The sequence below is a fragment of the Suricata suricatta genome, chromosome 8, assembly GCF_006229205.1.
Source record: "Suricata suricatta isolate VVHF042 chromosome 8, meerkat_22Aug2017_6uvM2_HiC, whole genome shotgun sequence".
NCBI classification, from domain to species: Eukaryota; Metazoa; Chordata; class Mammalia; order Carnivora; family Herpestidae; genus Suricata; species Suricata suricatta.
The window spans coordinates 25,752,508-25,776,564 of record NC_043707.1 but is presented as its reverse complement, the minus strand read 5'-3'; the positions used below and the strand labels follow the sequence as shown (position 1 = coordinate 25,776,564).

At 38.3% G+C, this 24,057-nt stretch overlaps 1 protein-coding gene across 1 annotated transcript in view; it reads left to right on the top strand.

Annotated features, from left to right (window-relative positions):
• Positions 1 to 24,057, top strand: part of AUTS2 (activator of transcription and developmental regulator AUTS2) — a 1,101,201-nt gene that overhangs the window by 288,381 nt on the left and 788,763 nt on the right. The window lies entirely within an intron of this gene.

Here is a 24,057-nt window from a genome sequence, read left to right as displayed (position 1 = left end):
GCTCCTGTGGGCAGACATAATTTTAGGTGCATGTTGCAAACAAAATGACAGAAGTCTCTGTATGGGAGGAAGTTACATTCGGTTGAGTCTGTCCTTTTAGCTATAGACAAATGTATTTAAATGTCCAGCCCAGACCTTTCTTCTCAGCTTCATAAACCCAGGTACTTATTACAGTCTTTTTTCCACCTAAAACATCTGTAAGCACTTCAAACTCAACGTGTGTCACATTGACAACTACTGTAGTAGTTGCCCTAAATTTGCTCTTCCTCGTTCATTTCCTCCCTTAGTTGATGTGTGCACCATGCACTAGGCGTCCAAGCCATAAATCTGCTCCTATCAGAAACCTGGAAGTCCTACTGCTCTTCCTCTTCCTCCTCATATTTGCACATCCTGTAGATTTATGTTCCCTGTGTTTCTCATCTGTTTCTCTGCATTTACCACTTTGCACCATTTCTGTCATTGGTCAGGTCTACATTCTCTTGGCTATATTATGACAGCAGCTGGCCTCTTACCTCACTGTTCTTCGATCCATTCTCCAAATCTCTTCTAATGTCATTTTGACAACATGCAAATTGACTCATGTTACTTGCTTGAAGAATTTTCACAGATTCTCCTTACAAGCTAAACTTCACCTTCTTTATATGGTATAGAGGTGCATGTACATTTTATGCTTTTGGGAACTCCCCTGTCTTCCTTTTGGTGCTACCTGACCCCAGTGTGTACCCCTGTCACATCAGCCTTATCTGTTTCTTAAAATGTCTTTCTCCACCCTCACCTGCAAATCTGACTGTCCTTTGCCTTAGTGAGTCTGATCTTAGTTACATGTGAGAAACATAGTTATATGACATCAGAAATGGTTGATTCCATCTGTTAGAATTCCTATATTTTGAAAAGGACACTTTTAACTGAGAAAAGTTTCAGTTTAGGTACAATTTAATGTGGTGCAAGAAAACTAAAAAGAAAATTTTTTAAAGGATCCTGGGAGTAAACTGTGGGGTGATAGTCCAAAAATGTTAAAAAGACGATTTTTTTCGTGATGATTGTTGCTGGGCGCTTATATTGGGGGTGGCAGTTGGGAAGGACAGAAAGTTTTTGTTCAGGGAAGTGTTTGTCAGGCGTGAGAGTTGGAAGTCAGGGACTGCCTGTACTAAGTTCTCTGGAGCTTTTCATCTCTCCAAGTGGTGACTGTGTTTCTGTGTGAGTGAATTCTGTAGGGGTTCAGACCAGGGAATAGTAGACTTTATCTGAACTTTTCATTCTCATACGTTAATATTGAAACAAAACTTTTATTGATGCAAAGGCATTTTTAATTACCAATTTGTATAAACTTAGTGAAGATTTAAAGATGTGGTTTATATTGGCTTTTGTAAGTAAGATGCCCCCCAAAAAGTGACTACAAATGTGCTAAAAGGCTTATTTGAATAAGCACGGTATTACAGTTTCTTGGCACAGTTACTCCATATTTTGTCTTGGTGAGTCAAGGCACAAAGCAAGGATAACGATAATGTAGAAAACAGCACCAGGAACTGTTCTTGCTCCAGCTTCCATTTTCCTTTTGTACAGCTTTGGTGGAAATGCCTTTAAGAAACAAAACAGGCTATTTCCTTTATTATTTCTTTCCAGTTGCAATATTCCAGGTTAAAATAATTCTTAAGATGCTTTTAAGGCATAGGTGAACTGTTTTAGCAAAATTAAACATTTTATTTATTTATTTACATTTTATTTTATTAAATGTTTAGTGTTTATTTTGAGAGAGAGAGAGGGAGAGAGAGAGAGAGAGAGAGAGAGAGAGAGAGAGAGAGAGAGAGAAAATGAACCAGCATGGGAGGGTCAGAGAGAGGGGGAGGGGACACAGAATCTGAAGCTGGCTCCAGACTTTGAGCTGTTAGCTCAGAGCCCAACACGGGGCCTGAACTCACTAACGGTGAGATTATGATCTGAGCTGAAGTTGGATGCTCAACCAGCTGAGCTACCTAGGCACCCCAAAACAATCATTTTTAAAATAAGCTCTAGTTTCCTGCCTACTTCCCCTTTCCTTCTGAAAGGCTACTCTTGGAGGTAAAAATACAACTGTTAATACAAAGGCTGAGACAAGGAATGAATACTTTTGTCTTCTACTCCTGAGGTGTGGTCCTTGACTGTTCTACATGCAGACCTAGCTCACCTTCCTTCCTTGACAACCAGGTAAAAGACCAGGGCTGTGATGCAGAGTGAGAAACAAGCAGAAAGTACTGTATATTGTAGTCAGGCTTCTTCCACACTTGTTCTTTGTCAGTTTAGACTACCTGAAATACTGTGTTGATAGGTAGGTAACTGAGGACAAATAGGGTGATTTATCTGAGAATTGCTCCTTAGTTCCTCTTTCAACAATTATGGGGATCTTCATTTAGGACAGTAGAATTATTACTTCTGCATGTCATGTGTTGGCAGTCCAGAGAAGAGGACTGTCTTCCTGTTGTTTTATGGCCATGGCTTTGAACTCGCTTATAGAGATATTTTAAGCACTACAGTTGAGTAGAAGAAAAGAGGATGTCAGTGTCTGCTATTTTTAGGCTATATAGATACTTTATTGGAGAAATGGCCTGAGAATCAGGAGCCTTGGGCTACAGATTCTGCGTTAGTATTGTCACAATGTCTGTCCTTCCGTGAATTTTTGGCTACCCTTGACCCTCGGTTTCTGTGGTTGAGCCAGAATGCAAATGGGGGGATGCTTCTAATATTGGGGAGCTATGACATGTGTGAAGAAGTTATAAGTACTAGAATGCTTAGAAATGTTAGAAATAGATTTCAAAAATCATGAATTACCTGGATGTTGGTGGTATGACTAATTTTTATTTATTTATTTATTTTTGGCTTATTTTTTAATAATAATTTATTGTCAAATTGGTTTCCATATAACACCCAGTGCTTCTCCCCACAAGTGCCCCCCACCATGACCATCACCCCCTCCCTTCCACCCCCTCCCCTTTCAGTCCATGGTTCATCTTTAGTATTCAGTAGTCTCCCTTGATCTGTGTCCCTCACTGTTCCCTGCTCTCTTTCCCCCTTCCTCTCCCCATGGTCCCCTGCCAGGTCTCTCCTGTTAGACCTATGAATGCAAACATATGGTATCTATCCTTCTCTGCCTGACTTATTTGGCTTAGCATGACACCCTCAAGGTCCATCCACTTTTCCTACAAATGGCCATATGCCATTCTTCCTCATTGCCATATAGTACTCCATTGTGTATATATACCACATCTTCTTGATCCATTCATCAGTTGATGGACATTTAGGTGGTATGACTAATTTTAGGTGAACCTGCCCTTAAATATGTAACAAGTACAAAGAACAAGACCTCAAATTTCTGCATTGCAGTAATGACTCACTTGGGCAAAATTATGATATGCATATGGTTATGAGACTTCTGTAGACCCCAGTGGGTACATTAGATGCAGAAACCTTAAGTGAAGTGGGCTCATGTATATGGTTTTTAGCAGATGATAAAAGCCTTTTGCTGAGAAGAGATTAGTATGAAATGCAAGACCTCTTTGTTTGGGGGCCATACCTGTTGGCAGCTATCTGAGAATTGTAATTTTAGATCTTTCAAATTGAAATTGTGGAAATCTGTTTCTTAGGAGTAATTCATGGTGAAGGAATGTACTGAAATTATTTCTGAATTTTTTTTTCCAACAACTAACTCATGATCTTGGACATGCCAGGTTTTAGTTTTCTATTTTTGCAGAAAGTAAATTTTGGAACAAATGTACTGATTCTTCTGCTATTGGAAAATCTTTCCCTATACCTCATTGATATAGGGAATGAAATTTATGAAAAACAGGGTCATCTCACTGGGACTGCTCAGCAGTCATTGGGAGGAAATGCTCACTGTACTGGGTTTCCTCGCCTCTTCTAGACAAGCACTCTTCCTTCATAAATGTTTTATGTGCATTCCGTATGTCCCAAACCCTGTTGTTATTATAGAGACATAAGAGGAATATAAGAGGTAGGTCTCTATTTTCCAGGGCTTCATCCCCAGGTTACCTAATTACTTTGGAACAGTTTAAGGTAAATAAACTGTGAAAAATACTCTTTGAAAAGTTGTTGAATGATAGATATGCTCTTAGTTTCTCACTAATCTCTCTTGTGGTTTTTCTAATGCCATATATTTTTCTTGGGAGAGTTTTCTTGCAGCTGTATTTGTGATCTTGGACTAGGATTTATGAGCTGCCACCATTAAGGTCTCCCTCTGGCTTTGCCATCAGAGATGGAGGGTTGTGTGTGGTTTGTTTTCTTATTGTTAATATGTGAGAATTTTTCCTAATCAAAATAAATGCATAAATGTTTTTCTTGACTTTGTCTTTTTTGCACTGACTTATTAAGATAAATGTGTGAATTCTGGAAATTTCTTTCTGAGATTAAAGACAAAATTTCCAAAGCAGTATGCATGTGATTGTCTAAAGAAATGTATGTCTTCTGGTTTCAGCATTAGAGTTGGAATTTTTTTTTTTAATTTTACTGTTGAAACTAAGGCAAGTGGAAAAGTAAAAATGAAACAAAAAAGCATTTGTGGTTGGAAGTCGAAGGAATAATTTAGGATATGTAAGAAAACCATTATGAATCTTATTGATGATGTTGAGAGATTAGTAAATGTTGACTGACCCCAAGGACAGTTAAGTGGCATCCTGCAGGCTACCTTGCATTTGTAGAATTCATACACATCACACTGCATCATCTTTGGAATTTTGACCATATGCATTTAGTCTGTGAATGGCTTGGATCTCTGGCTAGGTCAACTTAGTGGTTAAATATAAACTACAGCTGACCCTTGAACAATACAGATTTGAACTGTGTGGGTCCACTTACTTACAAATTCTTTTTTGGTAAATACAATACTGTAATGTAAATTCATTTTTTTCTTCCTTAGGATTAAATAACATTTTTTTCCTCTAGCTTGCTTTATTGTAAGAATACAATATATAATACATGTAACACAAAATGTGCATCAGTCAGCTGCTTATATCATTGGTAAGGCTTCTAATCCATAGTAGGTTATTAGTAAGTTTTGGGGGAATCAGAAGTTACAGGTGGATTTTTGACTGTGTAGGATGTCAGTGCTTCTGACCCCCACATTGTTCAAGGGTAAGTTTTAGTACCAACTAGTTCTGTCCTCTTTTTAAGCCTCGACCGAGTGATCGGGTCAGTTCAAATCATTTTGCAATATTATTCACCCAGCATGAGGTGAATAAGTTCGCTGTTCTTAAGAAAGATGTTTTTGTTATCTGGTAACACAAGTAACACAGGATTGACCTACCTATTAACTCAGCCTCTTCTAAAACTTTAGAAATGACCTATAACCTTTTCCTTTTTCTTAGCAGTTTTACTAGATAGACATTGCTATGCATATAGACATGTACAGTAACCATTAGTGTGGGAAGAAAAACCACATTTCATGCTCTTTCATGATGCATAACCGTTTCACTTCTCAGGGTGATTTTTGTTTGTGGTCAGTCAAACTCCTGGTTTAATTAAGATTGTAATATTATATGTCAGAAACAGTTCTTTTCTCCTTACAAATTTCTCCGCTTCTTTATGAAGTCCGTTGACCTGTAGACTGGGTATGTTACATTCGAATACTGCCTAGGTAACCTTGGTGTTGTGGATAAGGAAGGGTATTGGCAGTATATTATCTCTTAGTTGATGTCACGCATCGTTTTAAATATTTTTGTACATTTCCCTCCCTTAGGTGTTGGTTTCTTTTCTTGTAGTAAAAGAAACAATGTTGATATTGTTTCCCTTACGATTTATACAGAAAGCAAAAAGGAAATGAGAGAAGTGAATTTATATTTTCTTAAAGAATAAATTAACATGTTAGAAAGTGCTTAACATGCTCTTTGACCATCAGTATTACAAGTTACTACACATTGGGCCTGTTGAGTCAGCCCTATGAGACCAGCTACTGTCTCTTCCTACCTGTCCTATTTTTTTTTTTTTTTTAGGAGGCATGGTCAATTATTTACAACACCCAGATTATGAAAGCAGCCCAAGTGTCCATGTCCATCGATAGATGAATGGTTATAGAAGATGGGGTAAATATATACAATGGAATATCATTCAGCCTTAAGAAAGAATGAAACTTGCCATTTGCAGTGATATGGATGGAGCTAGAGAGTATAATGCTAAGCAAAATAAGCCAATCATAGAAAGACAAATACCATATAATTTTGCTCCTAGGTGGAATTTAGGAAACAAAACAAATGAGCCAAGTGGAAAAAGAGATACAAACCAAGAAACAGACTCTTAAACATAGAGAACAAACTGACGGTTACCAGAGGGAGGTAGGTGGGGGGATGGGTTAAATAGGTGATGGAGATTAAGGAGTGGACCTATCATGATGAGCACTGGGTGATGTACGGAAGTACTGAATCACTGTGTTGTACACCTGAAACTATATAACACTGTATATTAACTGTACTGGAATTAAAATAAAATAATAAAAATTAAAGAGACACAGTTAACATAAAGTAGATGGCAAATGTTCCATTTCAAGTTAATTTATAAGTATGGTGGGAGATACAGATCAAAATTAGTTCTTTTTTTAACGTTAATTTTTTTGGTATAGGAACATCCAATTTTCCCAAAATCAGTTTTGAACGAGCTATCCATTCCCAACTGCATGGCCTTTCCACTTTTATAAAAATATCCATATATGTATGGATTTATTTCTCTACTGTCTATTGTGTTGCATTGATTTATTTATCTTTTAGCCAATAATGTAGCTTTATATAAGTTATGAAATTGGGTAGGGTTAGCCCTCAAACTTTGTTCTTCTTTTTCAAAGTTGTTTTGTGTTTTTTTGAGTCTTTTCTATTTGTATATGACTTTTAGAGTCAGCTTCTCAGCTTCTACAAAGAATCCTGCTGGGATATTGGCTGAGATTATATTGATGCTATAGATCAATTTGGGGAGAATGAACAATTTAAAAATATTGAATTTTCAGCTCTTGAATAATGTATATATCTCTGTTTATTTAGGTCTTATTTAATTTTTCTCAGCAATATTTTGTTGTTTCCACTCGACAAGTCTTTTATATCTTTTATCAGATTTATTCTTAAGCATTTTATATTTTTGATGTAATAATAAATGGCATCATTTTTAGCCTTTTAGTTTCCTTTTGTTCATTTTTAGTTAATAGAAATATTCTTTTATATATTCATCTTTTATCTGACAGTCTTGCCTAAGTCACTTATTAGTTTTAGTTTTTTTTAGATTGCCTCTGATTTTCACATGGATGGTAGTAGTTTTAGTTAAATAAAGACAGTTTGTTTTTTCCTTCCTTCTCTCGATGCATTCTTTTTCTTTCCTGAGTGCACTGACTTAGAACCTCCAGGATCATGTTCAAGAGAAGTGGTAAGAGCTGACACCCTTGCCTTGTTCCTGGTTGTAGGGGAGGGAAGTATCAGAAATTTTACCGTTAAGTATGATGTCGGCTGTAGGTTTCTCATAGCTGTCCTTTACTAGGTTTAAAATGTTCCATTATATTTTTAGTTTGTAAAAGTTTAATCAGAAATGTATTGTTAAAATTTGTTAAATGCCTTTTCTGTGTCTATCAAATGATCATGTGATTTTTCTGTCTCACTGTGTTACTGCAGTGATTTACACTGATTTTGTTTTTGCGTGGTAAACCTCCTATGCCTGGGTAAACGCCAGTTGGTCACTATGTATTACTATTTATTTATTTATTTATTTATAGAAATAGATGATTTTTGAAAACATTTTTTTCAGTGTTTTTAAAAATTTATTTTTGAGAGAGAGAGCATGCGCACACGCACAAACAAGGGAGGGGCAGAGAGAGAGAGGGAGACACAGAATCAGGTTCCAGGCTCCAGGTTGTCAGCACAGAACCTGACTTGGGTCTCAAACCCACAAAGTGATGAGACCATGACCAGAGCTGAAGTTGGAAGCTTAACTGACTGAGCCACCCAGATGTCCCAACTTTCAAAATACATTCTTGGATTTGATTTGCTACAATTTTTTAAATGAATCTTTGCATTTGTGTTCATGAAAAAAATTCCTCTACAGTTTTCTTTTCTTGTGATGTCATTGTCTGGTTTTGATATCAGGGTAATGTTGGCTTCAAAGAATGGCTAGGGAAATTATTTCTCCCTAATCAACTTCTTGAATGAGTGCATAGATTTGTTTCTTTACTAAATGTTAAGTAGAATTTATCAGTGAAGTCATCTAGGCCTGGAGTTTTCTTTTTGTGGAAGCTTTTTAATTAAATATTCAATTTCTTTTTATTTCCTTTCTTTTCCCCCCTGGGTGTGTGTATGTCCATGAGAATTTATTATTGAATGTTTTCTTATTTTAACATTGTTGAAAATCCAGGTTTTTTTGGCCATACTTTTTTAAATTAACTTTTAATTCCAGTACAGTTAATATGCAGTGTGATATTAGTTTCAGGTGTACAATATAGTGACTGAACAATCCTGTGCTCGCACAGTGCTCATCGTGTTAAGTGCACTTGTTAATTCCCATTACCTATTTCCCGCGGTCCACCCACCCTCCTATCCTCTGGTAACCATCAGTTTGTTCTCAATAGTTAAGAGGCAGTTCTTGGATTGTCTGTATGCCTGTCTGTCTGCCTTTGTGTTTTATTGTTTGTTTCTTAAATTCTGCATGTGACTGAGGTCATATGGTATTTTTCTTTCTCTGATCTCTCTCTCTCTGTCTCTCTCTCTCTCTTAACATTATACTTTGTAGCTCCATCTGTGTCTTCTCATTTGGCATGATTTAATTCTTTTCATGGCTGAATAATATTTCATCATATATATCTTCTTTATCCATTCATTTATTGATGCACACTTAGGAAGCTTCCATAATTTCACTATTGTAAATAGCGCTGCAATAATCATAGGGGTCAAGTATCCTTTCAAATTAGTGTTTTTGTATCCTCTGGGTAAGTACCTAGTAGTGTGAGTGTTGGAACGTAGGGTAGTTCAATTTTTAACTTTTTGAGGAACCTCCACACCATTTTCCACAGTAGTGGCACCAGTTTGCACTCCCACCAGCGGTGCACAAGAGTTACATTGTCTCCATGTCCTCACCAACAGCTGTTGTTCCTTGTGTTGTTGATGTTAGCCATTCTGACAGGTGTGAAGGTGATATCTCATTGTAGTTTTGATTTTCATTTCCCTGTTGGTGAGTAATGTTGGGCATTTTTTCATGTAAGTGTCTGTTGACCATCTGGATGTCTTCTTTGGAAAAATGTCTATTCATGTCTTCTCATTTTTTAATGGATTAAAATTGACTTTAATTGGATTTAATTTGTTTTTTGGTCATGGAGTTGTATGAGATCTTTGTGTATTTTGGGTATAGACCCTTTATCAGACATGTCATTTGCAAATATCCTCTCCTAAGACAACAGGTTGTTTTTAGTTTTTTTGATTGTGTCTTTTGCTGTGCAGAAGGCAAATAGTTTATTTTTGCTTTTATTTCTCTTGCCTCTGGAGACAAAACTAGAAAAATGTTACTATGGCTGATGTCCGAGACATTACTGTCTGTGCCCTGTTGTAGGATTTTTATGGTTTCAGGTCTCACACTTAGGTCCTTAATCCATTTTGATTTGTGTATGTATGGGGGGAAAATGTAAGAAACTGGTCCAGTTGCATTCTTTTCCATGTCACTGTCCAGTTTTCCCATCACCGTTTGTTGAAGACATTGCCTTTTCCATTGCATATTCTTGCCTTTTATGTTGAATATTAATTTACCATATAATTGTGGGACTGTTTTGTGTTTTCCTCTTCCATTGATCTTAGTGTCTGGTTTTGTGCCAGTACCATACTGTTGTGATTACTACAGCTTTGTAGTATAACTTGAAATCTGGAACTGTGATACTTCCAGCTTTGTTTTCCTTCTTCAAGATTATTTTAGTTATTTGAGGCCTTTTAAGGCTCTATACACATTTTGGGATTATTTGTTCTTGTTCTGTGAAAAATGCTGTTGGTATGCTGATAGGGAATGCTGTAACCCTGTAGATCCAGGGTAGACTGGATGTTTTAACACTATTTGTTCTTCTAATCCATGAGCATGGAGTATCTTTCCATTTGTTTGTGTCTTCAATTCCTTTTCTTACTGTTTTATACTTTTCAGTATACTTTTACCTCTATGATTAAGTTTATTCCTAGATATTTTATTATTTTTGGTAGAATTACAAATAGGATTACTTTCTTAATTTCTCTTTTTGCTACTTTATTAGTACATAGAAATGCAAGATTTCTGTACATTGATTTTGTATCTTACAACCTTTCTGAACTCAGTTATTCTAGAAGTCTTTTAGTGGAGTCTGAATGGTTTTCTATGTATAGTATAATGTCATCTGCAAATTTATTTCTTCCTTACCAATTTGGATGCCTTTTATTCCTTTTTGTTACCTGATTTCCATAGCTAGGACATCCAGTACTTTGTTGAATACAAGTGCTGAGAGTGGACATCCTTGTCTTGTCTTAGATCTTAGCGGGGGGGAGGTTTCAGTTTTTCACCATTGAGTATGATGTTAGTTGTGTATTTTTCATATATGACCTTTATTATTTTAAGGTATAGTCCCTCTCAACTTATTTGATGAGGGGTTTTGGTCCTGAATTGATGTTGTACTTTGACAAATGATTTTTATGCATCTATTGAAATGATCATAAGGTTTGTATCCTTTCTCCTGTTGATGTGATTATCATATAGATTGGTTTATGAATATCAAACCACTCTTGAATCCTGGGAATAAATCCTACTTGATCTAGTTGACTAACTTTTTAAATTTATTGTTGTATTAAGTTGGCTAATATTTTGTTGAGTATTTTTGCACATGAATATATCTGTTAGATCCATCTGGTCCAATGTGTCATTCAAAGCCACTCTTTCCTTATTTATTCTCTGTTTGGATCATCTGTCCATCAATTTAAGTGGGGTTTTAAAGTCCCCTGCTATTATTGTATTGCTACTGACTACTTCCTTTATATTTGCTGTTTACTGCTTTGCGTATTTGAGTACCTCAATGTTGGATGCATAAATATTTATAATTGTTATGTCTTCTTGTTGGATTGTCCTCTTGCTGTTTATGTAGTTGTAGTGTCCTTTGTCTCTTGTTACAGTCTTTATTTTTAAATCTGTGTCGTCTAATATAAGCGTTGCTATCCTGGCTTTCTTTTTACATCCATTTGTATGGTAAATGATTCTCTGTCTCTCACTTTTTTTTTTTAAACTAGATTTCACACCCAGTGTGGAGCCCAGCTCAGAGTTTGAATTCACAACCCTGAGATCAAGACCTAAGCTGCGATCAAGAGTCAGATTTTGCGAGCCCCTTGACTCATTTTTACAAATATACTTACTCTGTTTTTACAAATATACTTATTTTTACTGCTTTTGTCCTTCTTACTTTCCTCACTTTTGCTTATTGTCTTTATTTTCCTCTCAAGGAGTCCCATTTAACATTTCTTAAGAGCTGGTTAAGTGGTTATGCGTTTCTTTAACTTTTGTTTTCCTGAGAAACTCTCTATATCTCCTTCTATTCTGAATGATACCTTGCTACATAGAATATTCTTGGCTGCACAGTTTTTTTCAGAATTAAAAAAATTGTTTTTAATGTTTATTTTTCAGAGATAGAGACAGAGTGCGAATAGGGGAAGGGAGAGAGAGAGGGAGACACAGAATCTGAAGCACACTTCAGGCTCTGATCTGTCAGTACTGAGCTGGCAAGGGGTTTGAACTCATAAACTGAGATCATGACCTGAGCTGATCATGACCTGGATGTTTAAGTACCTGAGCCACCCAGGTGCCCCTCTTTTCAGTATTTTGAATGTACATTCAGTGTATGAATGTATCATACCACTCCCTTCTTGCCTGGAAAGTTTTTGCTGAAAAATCAGCTGATAGCCTTATGTAGTTTCCCTTATATGTAAGTACTTCTTTTTTCTTGCTGCTTTAAAAATTATTTTTATGGGGCACCTGGGTGGCTCAGTCGGTTGAGCGTCTGGCTTTGGCTCAGGTCATTATCTCACGGATCGTGGGTTTGAGCCCCGTGTCCAGCTCTGTGCTGACAGCTAGCTCAGAGCCTGGAGCCTGCTTCGGATTCTGTGTCTCCCTCTCTCTGTGACCCTCCCCTAGTTGTGCTGTTTCTCTCTGTCTCTCAAAAATAAAACATAAAAACAAAAAAAATTATTTTTATTACTACTTTTTGCAATTTAAATTACCATGTGTCCTAATGTGGACTTCCTTGGGTTGTTTTTGTTGGGGAATCCCTGTGCCTTCTGGATGTGGATTTCTGTTTTCTTTTTCAGATTCAGGAAGTTTTTAAATGCTACTTCTTCAAATATAATTTTTGCCCCCTTTTCTTTCTCTTCTTCTGAGATTCCTATAATGTGAGTGTTACTATGCTTGATGGTGTGTTCTTGTTTTGCATAATTTTTTTTCCCCTCTTACCTGCTCAGATTGATTACTTTTTTTTAATGTTTTTTAATTTATTTTTGAGAGACAGAGAGAGACAGTGTGAGCAGGGGAGGTCAGGGAGAGAGGGAGATGCAGAATCTGAAGCAGGCTCCTGGCTCTGAGCTAGCTGTCAGCACAGAGCCCGCTGTGGGGCTTGAACCCACAAACTGTAAGATCATGACCTGAGCTAAAGCCAGAGACTTAACTGACTGAGCCATCCAGGTGCCCCAGATTGATTACTTTCCATTACTCTGTCTTCCAAGTTGCTGGTTTGTTCTTCTGCTTCATGTAGTCTACTATTTATTCCATTTAGTGTATTTTTTTTTCCATTTAGTATATTAAAAAATTTTTTTTAATGTTTATTTTTGAGAGAGACACAGAGTGTGAGTGGGGAGGGTCAGAGACAGAGGGAGACACAGAATCGAAAGCAGGCTCCAGGCTCTGAGCTGTCAGCACAGAACCAGACGCAGGGCTCGAACCCACAGACCATGAGATCATGACCTGAGCTGAAGTGGGATGCTTAACCAACTGATCCACCCAGGCACCCCCCATTTAGCATATTTTTAATTTTAATTGTTGTGTTCTTTATCTTTGATTGGTTCTTTTACATCTCATTGTTAAGGGTCTCACTGATGTCCCCCACTCTATTCTCAAGTCCATTGAGTATCTTTGTGATCATTACTTTAAGTTCTCTATCAAGCATATTACTTACCTTTTGTTTTGCTTTGGTCTGTTACTATGATTTTGGTTTGTTTTTTTCATTTGGGACATATTCCTGTGTCTTCTTATTTTGTCCAACTCCGTGTCTCATTCTAGATATTAGGAAAGACAGCTAAGTCTTGCACTGCAATTTCCTCTGTTCACTAGAACCTGGTGCTTTGAGAGCGGGTGAGCACATGCCCACTCCTTGTGTCTGAGCTGAGGAGGGGCAGAGGAAGAGAGAGGGGATCTTAAGCAGCCTCCACACCCAGTGCAGAGCCCAATGCGGGGCTCATTCTCACAACTGTGAGATTGTGACCTGAGCTAAAATCCAGAGTCACGCTTAGCTGACTGAATCTCCCAGGCACCGACAGGGATGTCTTTTATGTGTGATGTGTGCGCCCTGTTGTGCCTGTGCCGCTTTTTACCCAAGTCCAGTCATCTGCAACAGCTCTTTGTCTTTTGTGGACAGTGTTTGGTCCCTCTGTTGTTAGTAGGTGGTCTTGGGACACCTTGAGCTTGAGTTGAGTCAGGCCAGGCATTTGCCGGAGATGTAATAGCATCAAACTGGAGGGTGCTCTCCTTGTGGTTCCCTGAGAAGCTTTTGTTGGTGGGCAGGCCTGCAGTCAGTCCAGTTGCCTCCAGGCCACTGCTGGGGCCTGTGTCTGACTGTTGTATTTTCCTTTCCGACTCTCTGGGGATACAGTCACTTTGGAATGGTGCTGGCCTCTGTAGGGCCTGCTTGCACAGTGCTAGACCTTTGGCACCGTCTTACCTGGGCTAGGTGCAAGAGCAAATTAGAGAGATTGGATCTGCAGAAGCACAGTTCTGGGGGCTCGGGACAGAGTAGCAGGATGACAGTGCTAGCAAGCCTTGAGTCCCCCCAGCCTGTCCTCTGTGGGAGGTTGGCTGTCTGGAGGGGTGATCTGGGGGAGGCATGGTGCAGAGTCGAGGGGCATGTGGAATTGCTGGCAAGTCCTGCAGGTGGCCCTGTGTTTATTTAGGGGGGTTGGGGGAGGGAAATGGCTCCTGCCAGTTTCTTTCTTCCTGGATGATTTTCCCGGTGATTTCTGTCTCTGCAGAACATGCACTGAGATTAGTAAATAACTTTCTCCTGGTAAGATCAGGTACCTTTCAAACTGCTGTTCTTATGGTGTATCTCTATGGGCTGTGTGTTGTGCTGTCTCTTCAAGGACAGGGACTCAGTTTCCTGTCGCTCACTGACCCAGAGCCAAGTCAGCTGATTTTTAAAAATTCTGGGTTTTATGACCTGCTGGTTCTAAGAACTCATGAAATTCAGCCCGTCTGTTTTTCAAATCCAAATGTTATGCAGGTTCATCTAACTCCTATGGGCTTCCTAGTTGTTGTGATAGTTTCTCAACCCTTTTTTCTGCCCAGGGACTTCCCTTCCCCTCACTGGCGGCAGGTGGTGGTCCATTGTTCTCCCCACTGTGTTTCTGCCCTTCCTACTCTCCTCTTTACCTTTATTTGTGGAGTCTGGTCTGCCGGTCTTCAGATCTTTTTATGTGTTACTTACAGTGGTGTGAGGGTTCCCTAGCAGTATCTGTAGGACGAAGTAAGTGAGCCTGTGGTCCTCCTGTCCTGTCCTCTTCCCCAGAGGGTAAATATTCACTTTCTTAACTAGGTATCAGACTATTCATGTTATCTCTTTCTTTTTCAGATAGTTTTGGTTATTTATGTTTTTTCAAGAAATATTTCCATTTCATCTAACTTGATGAATTTATTGGCATAAAGTTGTTTACATAATATTTCCTTAATATATTTTTTAAATATCTTTATGACCTGTGGTGATTCTACATCAATTATTGTCGGTATCTCTTCTTTTTTTTTCTCTCTCATTTCTATCCATGTAACAGGATGTATCAATTTTATTGACCTTCTTAAAGAACCAGCTTCGGCTGTATTGATTTTCTCTGTTGATTTCTGTTTATATTTCACTGATTTCTTTCTTTTTGCTTACTTTGGGTTTACTTTGCTTGTTTTTCTAGTTTCTCGGTGGAAGTGGAGGTTCATTGGCTTAAGATCTTTCTTCTTTTCTGATATTGACATTTAACATTATAAATTTCCCTATGAATACTACTTTAAGAGCACCTATCAATCCTAATGCATTATGTTTTCATTTATTTAAAAATACTTTTCATTTCCTTTGTGAATTCTTTTTTTTAGTATATGGTTATTGTAGACCTATATTATTTACCATCCAAATATTTAGGGATTTTCCAGACATCTTTATGGTGTTGGTTTCTAATTCAGCTTCATTGTTTAAAAAGTTTCTTTGTATTACTGAAATCCTTTACAGTTTATTTTTGCACTTGTTTAAATAACTGAGAATCTAGTCTGTGTTTTGTAGATTGTCCCTGTGAAATTTTGAAGAACACGGTTTTCTTCGGTAGTTGGGTACAGTGTTTTGGAAATATCTATCAGGTCCAGTTGGTTTATAATGTTTTCTATTATATCCTCATGTTTTGTTTGTTTTGTCTGCTTGTTCTATCTAGAGAGGCATGTTGAAATCTCTTAGTATAATTGTGGTTTTTTCTCTTTCTACTTACTGATTTATTTCTTTTGTAAAGCCATTATGAGATGCATAAACATTTAGGTTTGTTATATTTCTTGATTGCTTACTTAATTATTATGAAATGATTATTTGTATCTCTGGTAATCGTTTTTGATATAAATATATATATACTTAAGTTTGCTTTTAAGTAGTGTTAGAACCTGTCTTATTTTTTTCCCATCCATTTACATTCATTTTTATCTTCATATTTAAAGTGCATCTTTTATAGGCCACATGCCAGTGGGTCTTGCTTTTTAAATTCAGTCTGATAATCTATACCTTTTCCTTGGGAAGTTTACAATTTACATTTAAGACACATATATATTGTTATGTGTGAATCTGTTTGTTGCCATTTGTTTTCTGTCACCCTCTTTTACTGCCCTCTTGGATTATTAAATAATTAAAAATACTCCATTTTATCTCCTCTGTTGGCTTTTTAGGTGTATAATTCTTCATTCTATTTTTTTAATGGTTGTTTTAGAGTTAATACCACATATCTTCGATTTATCACAATCTACCTTGAAGTGATACATCACTTTATATTTAGTGTAAGAATGTTAGGGGCATTCTCAGTGGTTAAGCGTACAACTTCAGCTCGGGTATGATCTCTTGGTTCATGGGTCGAAGCCCCACCTCCGGCTCTGCACTGACAGGGTAGAGCCTGGAGCCTGCTCAGATTCTAGGTCTCCCTCTTTCTCTTTGTCGCTCCCCTTCTTGTGCTCTCTGTCTCTGTTTGTGTCTCTCTCTCTCTCAAAAATAAATAAATAAACATTAAAAAAATAATCTTATAGTTATCATTCTGTTTATTTCTGTTCTCCTTTCCCACCATATTGATGATGACATAAGTTTTAGTTTTACATGTTAAAAATATTAGAGTACATTGCTATTGTTTGCTTCAATAGGAAATTGTCTTTTAAAGAGATTTGAATAAGAAAAAAATCTTATACTGTGTACCATGTGGTTACTATTTCCAGTGATTTGGTTTCTGGTGCCCTTCATTTCTTTTTGCAGATCCAGTTTACATGTCAACATTCTCCTTTTGCCTCTAACATTTCTTGCTGGTGGAGGTATACTGCTAATGAAATCTTTTTGCTTTTCTATGTCTGCAAACATGTTTGTATGTCTGCGAACATCTTTATTTTGCCTTTGTTTTTGAAATGTGAATTTTCCTGGATGTACATTTTTAGGTGTACGGTTTTTCCTTATTTTAAAACTGTTGCTCTACTATTCTTGCATTGTTTGCTGTGAGAAAATTAATGTCATTGGTAACTTATTTCCTTCTAATGTCTTAGGTGTCTTTGAGTGCTTTTTAGATTTCTCTCTTTATCATTGCTTTTGAGCCTTTGATTATGTTGTGCCTTTGTATAGTTTACTTGACGTTTCTTTTGCTTAGATTTGTTGAGTTTCTTTGATGTTGAGTTTCTTTTATAGTTTTCATCAAGTTTAGAAATTTTTTGGTTGTTTTTTCCTTCAGGTTCTCTCTCTCTCTCTCTTTCTCTCTCTCTCTCTCTCTCTCTTTCTCCCCCCCCCCCCCCCCCCGCCCCTTTTTGGGAGACTCCAGTTACTGAGGTTTTCTGAAATTTTCTCACAGCTTACTGGTTCTGTTTTCATTTCCCATCATTGCTTTTTCTCTTGTTTCATTTTGGTTGGTTGCTAATGCTGTGCCTCCAGGTTTACCTATATTTCCTTTTGCTATGTCTAATCTGTTACTGATTTCATTCAGTGCATTTTTCATCTGAAACATGGTTTCATTTCTAGAGGATTGATTTTTGTATTTCCATGTCTTTTTACTTATTTGAACATGATACTTGTTTTAATGTCCTTGTTGGCAGTTAATTTCTGTGCCTGTACTGGTTCAGTTCCAATTTATTGACTTTTCTACTCATTACAGGTCATATTTTCTTGTCTTTTTGTGTCCTGATAATTTTTGATTGGATATTATACATTGCATATTTTACTTTGTTAGCTGCTAGATATCTTTGTATTTTTTTTAAACCATCTTGAGCTTTATTCTGTGGTGCAGTAAATAGTTTGGCAACAGTTTGATTCTTTTGAGTTTTTCAGTTTGGATTGAGGGGATCTGGAAAAGAGTTCAGTCTAGGGTTGATTTTTCCCCATTGCTTTTGCAACACCTTCCAGAACATTCTCTCCAATACTTCGTGAAGTATGAGTTTTCCAGTCTTGCTGATGGGAGCAGGCACCTGTTACAGTCTGTGGGAATGCAAGGAAGTGTGCCTTCTAATCCCTTTATGAGTTTTTTCTCTTAGCCTTGTGAAGTTTCCGCTCAATGAAGTGTTGCTCTCTCCTCTGCTGCATCCTCAGGGGAATCTCTGTAGGTCTCCAGGGTCCTCACTGTGTAATCCTCACTCATGCGAACTCCAGCTGCCTGGTCTCCTCAGACTTCTGACTCTTGGAGTCGTCCTGGATCTGCCTCAGTTTTCCTGCTTGCATTACACTTCTGAACACTCCAGGCAGTAAATTGGAGCCTGGGGATCTCCTCATTTTGTTTCCTGTTGCTTGAGAATTATGGTTTTAGTTGCCTCACAGCCAGTGTCTCAGCAAACGCTGTTCCATACATTTTGATGGGTGTTCTTTGTTGTTTCGGGCAAGAAGGTCAGTCCGAAGTCTTTTAGAGTATCTTGCCTAGAAATGGCCAGTCCCCTTAAAGATATCCTCTCTCCATTTAGCCAACCTCAAGACCATAATTCATGTTTCCTACTTTGTCTTTTGGTGAAATGATTCTTCCTCCAAGTCCCTTCTTGCTTCCTAGTATATTTGACAATTCTTTTGTATTTGATACGAAAAATTTTCAGAGGTACCATCATCATTAACCTTTACCATAACATCATTGAAGTGGAGGGAATATAGTCAAAATAGTTACAAATTCCAGTATCCTTATACTCTTCCCTTTATAAATATGCACTCGGGGAATATTTCTTATATGTTAATACAGTGTAAAATTTGCATGCTTTGAATGTTGATAGGGCAGTCATATTTCATGATGAGTATATGTTCTGAAATATTTTGAAGAAAATAATACCTTTTGGGAGGATTTTTCAGACTGAGCCTTAATGTCCCTGGTACATTTTGGATGGTTCTACCTTGATTCTACTTCCTCACGTTTTTATACATATATTTTGCTTTTTCTGTTTTCTGGGTATGCTTCTTGAAACCATATTTGTCATTCTTATATCTGTAGAACCTCACACAGTCCTCGGTGTAGTGGTGTTCAATTAATATTTTAGGATTTGGACTAAGGGAGCTAGTGTTTAAGGCGTTAAGTACATTGTTATGGCTTTACCTAGAATCGCTATATTATAGATTCCTATCTCTATATTACAGTATAAACCACATCTATCTCATTGTAGCTTGTTATTATATGTCTTTGGTATGTTGTGAAAGAGCTGTCAGAGAATGAGTGCTTTATTACTTAGAATTACTAGTTAAGTGTTGTTTTGCCTTTGATCAGAATATCTTTTTCACTCTACTATATTCATAGTGGTATTTTACTATAATTGGACGTAGTCATGAGGTAAAAAAGGCTTGTTGGATCTCCCTTTGTGACCTTGTGGCAACATCAGTGTGTGGTGAGGATGAATCAGGTATTTTGTACTTCTGTTTTTGCTAGTCTTATAGTTCGAAAGTATTTGCTGCATTTTCTGCCCTACTTCTCATCCTTCCCATCTGTGCTCTGACCCAGTGTTAGGTTGTAGAGGGAAAAAAAAAACCATAGAGGTCAGTTTCTGTTAAACTCTGTTCCAGAAAAATTGAATGAAGAGCACTTGAAGATAAAAGACTATACCCCCGTGTCGGATAGCCTTGCTAATTTGAGATGTTGATTACTTACCTTGCTGAGGAATCTTGGAATTGATGACTCCCTTTAAAATTCATTCTCTTTTCACTTGATGGAACAAAATAGATTTATTTTTCCTTTTTTTGTTCATCTCCCCCTCACAAAATAAATTACATGATGTTTCCTCTCTGAACGCACAAAGTATTCTTTCAGAGTCTCCTCAAGCCTGGGGTCTGGGTGGGCGTCTGTGTGCCTGAGTGTCTGGTATGTGAGATGTGTGTGTATGTGTTTATATTTTCTCCATCCTCAGATTCATCCAGTTCTAGAAGCCCTTATACCTTGCTTGCATTGCATGGTTCTGGCTCCCTCTGCAGCCCCAAATGGAAAAGTGCTTTGTTGTCTTTTGTTGCTGAAAATCCAACTCCCAGCCTTCTTTCATTGAATCGAGAGCATCCCAGCTGGTATGCAAGGACAGATTTGAGATTTCAGATTTAGAAATGCTTAGGAATGCTTTTTTTTTTTTTTTTTTTTGGGCAAGGCTTATTGAAGACTGGAGACACATGTCAGGAGAACTGTAAGAGGTGAGAAGATAGTAAGGAGGGTGTGGAGAGAAGTGAGAAAGGCACAAAATGGGCAAGCACAGCTGCAGAATTAATGTTTAAGGAGAAGATTCAGTCACTTGCAGGTATTTACTGTAAACTTTTGTTGAGAAATCAGGGGGTTCCAGAGTAGAAGCCTACAGCTACTGTGGGGCTTTCCAGGCCTGTTTTATTGGATTACACACCCAGGACATTAGTGAGCTGCTCACAAGGATGAGTTGTAATGTGGTCTTCAGTGTTGGCTTGTCTGTTGAACATTTAGGGTGACTTTGACTAGGGCTTGACATCTTAACTTTACATTACTGATTTTGAAGATATTCTTGGGAGTTTTGTTTTCCCCGTAAATCTAGAGCTGTGCTGTTAAATGAAGCCCCATGATCCCTGGGTTCCAGAATAGAAATTCTTTAAGCAGTAGTCAACCACGTTGACCTCTCATGAGTCCAGGTAAACAGGCAGAATTTGTAGACAACTTTTTGCCTCAGTGAAGCAAGACTGTGACCAGTGAAAGGTGGCTTTTGGTGTGCTAGCATACTCTGTTGGCCGATGTAGGTGCTGGTTACACAAATGTATTTAATGTGTAAACATTACATTTCCATGTGCAACTTTTTGGTATGTTACACATCAATAAAAAGTTTATTTCTCATATGTCAAATGCTTTTTAAGAGCATTTACCGGAGTGCTGTGTATGTACTAAGTCACAGCACATGTGAGTGCACGGTACCTGGAGTGTGAAGTTGCCCGTGCTCTAAGTCCTACCACGTTAGCTCTCTTCTTTAAAGGGGTATGTGCATGTGCATATCTAGGTGTATAAGATGACTCTTATTTAATTGATAATCAGAACATTAATATGGGGCACCTGGGTGTCTCAGTCATTAAGTGTCTGGCTTCAGCTCAAGTCATGATCTCATGGTTCATGGTTTGGAGCCCCATGTCAGGCTCTGTGCTGACAGCTCAGAGCCTGGAGCCTGTCTTCAGATTCTGTGTCTCCTTCTTTCTGTGACCCTCCCCTGCTCACACTGTCTCTGTCTGTATCTCAAAAATAAATAGAAAACATTAAAAAAAGAGAACATTAATATAAATCCATGCTTTTAGAGTTATTGCATACTCATAAAGTAAGTTTTGGAGCTTTGAGTTAAATTTTTATTTAATTAGTAAATGTCATTTGGTTTGTTGGTTTTTTGTTTTTCTTTATGTAATCTCTTTCAGGATTTAGGATCTTTATAAATTGTTAACGTGTGTTCTTTGTGAAACCAAATAACACACATTAACTGTCTTAGAAAGTCTTGGTGATTTTGGTTCTGTTTGAAATTAAGTGTTGGATTTCAGCTCAGGTCATGATCTCATGGTTCGTGGGATTGAGCCCCACATTGGGCTCTATGTTGACAGTCTGGAGCTTGCTTGAGATGCTCTCCCTGCTTCTCTTTGTGTCCTCCTCCACTCACACATCTTCTCTCTCCATCTCTCTTTCTCTCTCAAATAAATAAACTTAAAAAAATTAAGTATTACAAATTTTTAGAATCAGAAAAGTGGAGACATTATTTTGCTGGCAGTTTTATTATCCACTTCTCGCTTTCCCTTCCCATGTTCTTGACTTGTATAAATCTCATCCTTGTTTCCTTGAATCCTTTGTACTTTCCCCCATGCATTGCCCTTAAACTTTTTGCACACTTAGAAGATTAAAAGGTTGATATTCTTGCTTGAAAACTCAGTGAATAATTGTTAAAATTCAGCACTGGCTTGTACTCTTCTCTAATTTGAATGCAAAGATCTAGTTTAGAGATTTGTTATTTTTGCTGTTTAGACTTAAAAGCAGTTAGCTTTTATCCTGGACTGAAATGCACATAGCCTTGTTGATTTTAGTGGAAATTCGCAAGCTCCAGCGTTTCTCTAAAGGCCTCCTAAAACTGTTGAAAGGACGGTAATCCACAGACGCAGACTTGCCGGTGAGAAGGGCAGGAGGTTCTCAGAGGTTCTTGCTTCGATCTCTGCAGAGAGAGTGCGAGATTTCATGGTGGCATGTTCCTGTCACAGCTCTTGTGTAGCAGTCACGGACCCTGAACCCAAGCACTGGATTTCCATTTGGAGCAGGCATTGACCTGTTTTTCTGGGCTGAAAACAGTGAAGTGTATCAGTTTTGGTGGCTTGAGTTATAAGAAACCTAAATTAGTTTGAAGTGGAATTACCCTGATGAAAGGGCAGTTGAAAGCCCTTGACACTGGACAGAGGATTGTCTAGTGTCTAATCTTGGCTCAAAATGCACCAGACATAATGAGAGTCATTATGAACTGCCGACCTCCTACCCCTCCCCTCTGCAGACCCTATTAGACTTGCAAAAATAGCAAACACTGTGTGTGTTTGGCATGGTGCCCGCTGTGTACTAGAGAAAGAAAGCGTACCTTGTTTGCACTCCAACCAGATACTGGTGCATCGTGTTACAGCTCTGCTTGGTTCTGAACTCCTCTGTTCAGTCTCATCCTGACAGATGCTGTCGTTGCCACCCCTTAGCAAGACAAATGCGGCCACTCTGCGGGAGTTGGCTTCGGCCCAGCTGTGCTTGCCAGTACCCTAAACTGAAGTGCCTGTGTACCTGTGGGAAGGTAACCGCCTGTGGACCTGTTCTCTTCTGCCACTGTGTGCATTACTTTTGAGGTTTTGCCATTTCTGAAGAAGTGGTTGTCCTGTTTGGCTGACCAAATAAGTGTGTGAGCCTTGAGCTTCTCTTCCTGCTTTTTAATGCACAGACATTTGTCGTTAAGCACCCACTGGACATGCGCAAGGAGGGTGTCTGCCCTCTACGATCCCCCTGTCCTTTTAGGTAGAAAGACAAGCAAACAGTCATATAATTGGGACCTTAGTATTTCTGTGCCTGAGAGACTGTGGGAACAAAGGAAAGAAGATCTCTGGGAGCATCAGGGAAAGTGTCCTCTCACCTGGCTGCAAGGTTAAGTGGAGCTTGGAGCACGTGGCAAGTGTTGCTGAGTCCTAGGTGAAAGAGAAGTGGCTGGAAATGAGCCTGATGAGCCTAGCCTGGGGCATGGATTTGAAGGCTGCAACAGGCAATGGGGAATCCTTAGAGGATTTTTAAAACAGATGAGTAACCTCTTCAACTTGTTTTATTTTCTAAAGAAGGATTACTCTGGCAGCAATCTAAAGACTGGGATTATGCAAAAGGCAGTGAGAGTTGGGGAATACTGTTAGGCTGTTAAAATTGGGAAGTAGAATGCATGAAGGTTTTTGGACTTAAAAAAAAAGTGAGGTCATGAGTTCAGGTAGAGAGGGTAATTAAGGATGGGAAGGGACAGAGAGAGATACTTAGGAGTTTGAGGTAAAGTAGTTTGTTTACCACATTCAGCCAACAGCATAATTTGTAGAACAAGTTCCTCCTCCAGAGGTCTGGTCTCTTCTCTTTCAGGTCCTCTCTGTAGGGCTCTGGCCCATCTCCATCAGTCTTTCTGCTTTTCCACTGGACCTGCACCATCTGTAATAGCTGCCCTTTGGGACTCACAGATTTTTGATTACTTGTCACTTGTTTTCTTAGGGAATTGCTGGGTCAAGTTGAACATGACTGTATCTAACAGTGGATTAACGATCTACCTGCTAGGCATCAGTAGTGAAGACATCAATGTGGAAGTCTAATCAGTGAACCAAAGTTCCATTTGAAAGATTTAAATGCAGGAGTGCCGGGGTGGCCCATTCGGTTAAGTGTCTGACTCTTGGTTTCAGCTCAGGTCATGATCTCATGGTTCGTTGGGTTCGAGCCCTGCGTCAGGCTCCGTGCTGTCAGTGCAGAGCCTGCTTGGGATTCTCTCTCTTTCCCCCCCTCTTCTCCCTTCCTCCCTCTCCCCTCTCTTTCCCTCCCTCTCTGGACCTCCCCCCACTTGTACACTCTCTCTCTCTCTCTCTCAAAATAAATAAAGTAAAAAAATATTTTAAAA